Raw genomic sequence first — 3,895 nt, 5'->3', positions numbered from 1 at the left:
CAATACTTCTGTTTTGTCCTGACTGAGCTGCTGAAAATGTTCTGCCATCCATGACTGTATGTTTAGAAAACAGTTAAAAAGGGCATCTACTGGTCCTGGGTCATTAGGGGAGACGGCAATGTAGACTGGTTGTCATCAGCATAACTGTGAAAATTGATGCGTGGCTCCTGATGACGTCTCCAAGCAGCAGCATGTACAGATTAAAAAGGATAGGGCCTAAAATTGAGCCCAGTGGAACACCACAATTCAATTTATGTCTGGATAGAGATTCATCAATACAAATAATTCTCTATCAGTGAGATATGATCGGAACCAGTACCTGAGAGGCCAATCAGATTGTGCCATCTGTTTAAATTGAGCGATCGACTGTATCAAAAGCTGCACTTAGATCAAGTAGCATTAATACTGATGGTTTTCATATCCATGTCCATCTAAGATCATAACAATTTTTACCAATGCTGTCTCAGTACTGTGATTGGTTCGAAACCAGACTGGTATTTATCATAAATATTGTGGGAATTAATAAGATCGTTCAGTTGATTAAAAACAACTTTCTCTAAAATTTACTTTGGAATGGCAGATTGGATACCGTTCTGTAGTTATTGAGTACAGTAGCATCTAAATTATCTTCTTCAGAAGGGGCTTCACCATAGCAGTTTTAAAGGCAGTAGGGAAAACACATCTGTAGAGAATACTTCATGATGGTCAGTAGATATTACTAAAAAGCAAATACTACAATTGAGGCTACAACTTCATTTTGCAAGTATTTGGTAATAAACCAAAGTATGGCTTAAAAGCTGTGTGACCCATCAGGCAAAGAAACTTCAGCCAGCGGCAGGTTATATGCTATTGATCTTACAGACTGTGGTGAAGATAAATACACATAGTAGCTGGGGTGTTGAAGTGTAGTCAGATAACTGTTAAAGGTGAATTGTTTATTCTGGGTATACTGATTTAAATTAACACCAAACATGAAAATCTGTTGTTCATGGCTTTTTTCAGAAGACATGTTTACATGTTATAAACTTGCTAACTTGCTGGCTCTTTGTTAAACACGCTGAGGTCAGATGACCAAACTGCACTGAAACATCACTTGTTAGGCCTTTAGAAACAATCCTCTGTGACAGTGAGAGATTATTGACTTGTCGTTCTTCTTTGTTAGAAGTTTTTTCTATTGTGGTCTGTGTTACTTGTGGTTTGGTGCACTTTGGTGCTAATGGCTGTGTGCTCAGCTCCTTGTATTGACAATGCCAGGCAGTAAAATGCTTGCTACATATTACTGTATTATGTAGCAAGCATTTGTAAGAGGGAACCAGCAGGTCTGAAAAGTGAAGCCAATGCAGAAGTGCCTTAAACCTGCATTCTTTCTAACGGCCAGCAGGGGGCAACTCCACTGGCTGCAGAGACGAGACAAGACAGATACCAAGTAACTTAAAGATGCGGATGAATAATAATAAAGTCTACACAGGGACTAAAGCAGAATGATCAAAATCAGATTAATTAATGAAACTGGCAGAGAACATAAATAGACACCTAGCAAACAGACAGAATTCAAGATGGTACATAAACTAATACATGAGACTGGAACAGGACTGAAATCAGGAAAATACCATTTATATGAAAATAGATGATAAATCAGGGCATGCATTTGGGCGTGGCATGACAAGTCGCTACCATGGCGACCTGTCAAGCGTAGCAATCAAGCGGCAACCTCATCTCCAGGAAATAACAAAAACTGCAATTCATCGAGTGGCCACTTGAGGCTGGCTGCAAAATGGAGTCAATCTCAACTGTCCCCCATGTTAAAATGCACAACTTTACAGTAGAATAAAACATGTTTACCGCCTTGTTCAAAAGATGGTTTTATTGTATATTGCTTTTCTTTATTAGGGTCGTGGCTGCTTTGATTGACTGGTGGCTGCTGTGGCTGTCACTGCTAGCTTTCTGTCCACCGTCTGTTTGCCTCTAAAACAGTCACAGAGCTTTGCATCTGTACTGTTTGAGCCTTGTAGACATTTCTTCATGCAAATACCGGATGAATAATGGCTGGCTGTGCAGTTAATGGTAGAGAGAGAGCATTCAGGAATCCTGTGTTCCAGTTGGTGAGTGAAATTCTGGTACTTTATTTATGTAGCTGACTAACAGTTAGTATCTAACTGAACAGTCACTCAATTAAGAAGCCAAATCTAACCTGTTAACATTAATTAGCAGGTGTACATGCATAGCTTGTTAGCTTAGCTTGCTAAGCTCATTAGTAGCTTCGAGTGACCCCAAGCTGTGCTAACAATGATGCAGTGATGCAATGAAGTGAAAGGAAGTGTGCGCTAACCCCAATTTTTAAAGAGAAGTCATCGTGTATTAAAGAAGTGTTAGACATTAGGGTGATAATACTTTGAACAAAAGGCATCTGTGTGAAGTTGGAAGGTAATGGCACCACTCGTCTTTTAGCTGACGTAATGTTAACATTAAACTTTCCAATTTGGCAAAGTTAGACTTGGCTTCTTAATTGAATGGAGTGACTGTTCAGTTAGATACTAACTGTTAGTCAGCTTCAATCATTTATTACACTTAGAGGTAGCATTCCTTGAGATTCAGCAAAAAATATGTGGTGATAACTGCACAGATTTTGCACAGCACATTGATAAAACTCAGTAGGGAGATGGAGGTGGATTCATTATTCGGCAGAACAGAAGTTGTTATCTCCCGCGAGCTACAAGCAGAACTCTGCAGCTGTGGTGAAGTCAAGTAGCTGGGCTGTAACTAGGGGGATGGTCCTGAGTAGGGTAAAGTTACAGTAGTCAAGGTGGTAAATTAGGTGTGTGAGAGCTACTTCTGAGTTTGTTTGGGGGATTAAAATCTGTGATGTCAAGCAGTACAGTTCAATAAGAAATATACAATAAGATCTTAATAATAAACATACATAGAGCTGACTTGAGTGGTCAACAGGTGTCTAGCAGCATAGATTATTGCACATTGCCTGTCAACATAGATTATGCTGCACAGTGTCCAGCAGCAAGATTATAATTAAATGCTGTATTTCACATTGCCACCCTAATTATTGTAACATGCCAGAGAGGTTATCATGCGGAGGTGATGTCAGAGTTCAGTAGGTTTATGGCAGTTGGGGAAAAAATTGTGTGTACTGTCAGTAACTCTGTACCCATCTTGTCTTTCATTTACAAGCACTGCTGATTGCAGAACACATCCAGATGAAACACAGTCCAGCTCTACAGGAAATAACAGTTCCAGCTTCCTGTGTGGCTCTATCAGATCCTGTACATTACTGCTTGTTTAGCCTTTTCTTTTAACTTTTACTCCACAACACCTGAACACTACTAATGTTAAATTATGACACTGGGTTAGCTAGCATTAAAATTACTGTTACAACAACAAGTCATACAAAACTACTTTTTAATTTTTAACCTTTAAATATTGGTGCTTTCATGAATGCAAGATATATATTTAAGTTGTTAAACTATGTCTTGTGTATTGGGAAAAATTTGTTATATAAAATTGATCAGACTAAATATCCTGAAAATAAAATCAGTTTCCTATGTAAATGCTCCGTATTTGTATAGCACCTTTCTTGTCTTTTCATCCACTCAAAGCGCTTTTACACTACATCTGCATTCACCATTCATACACATTCATTCACTGAGCCTAAGTGCTCAAACAGAAACTGACATTCACACTCATTCATCCACTGAGCCTAAGTGCTCAAATGTTAATTGTAAATAGTGTGATCTAAACTTAACAACATATTATAGTTAACAGCTGTAAATGAAAATATTAAATGGTGTTTATAGGTCAACATTTTGTATAGATGTGAGTAGAAAGAAAAAAATGAAAACTGATGTTCTATACTGGTTTTATTTGGACATTTCTTTAAGAGACA

General features: G+C 38.2%; 1 long non-coding RNA gene across 1 annotated transcript; it reads left to right on the top strand.

Annotated features, from left to right (window-relative positions):
- Positions 1–1,853: 1,853 nt before the first annotated feature.
- On the top strand, positions 1,854–3,569 carry LOC119919362. The gene is made up of 2 exons (XR_005447677.1): positions 1,854–2,102; positions 3,184–3,569. It is a non-coding gene; the product is annotated as an uncharacterized LOC119919362 (long non-coding RNA).
- The last annotated feature ends 326 nt before the right edge of the window (positions 3,570–3,895 follow it).

The sequence above is a fragment of the Micropterus salmoides genome, unplaced genomic scaffold (assembly GCF_014851395.1).
Source record: "Micropterus salmoides isolate LMB-PRFRI ecotype aquatic unplaced genomic scaffold, ASM1485139v1 Ms_hic_scaffold_2693, whole genome shotgun sequence".
NCBI lineage: Eukaryota > Metazoa > Chordata > Actinopteri > Centrarchiformes > Centrarchidae > Micropterus > Micropterus salmoides.
This window is presented reverse-complemented; position numbering and strand designations above follow the sequence as displayed.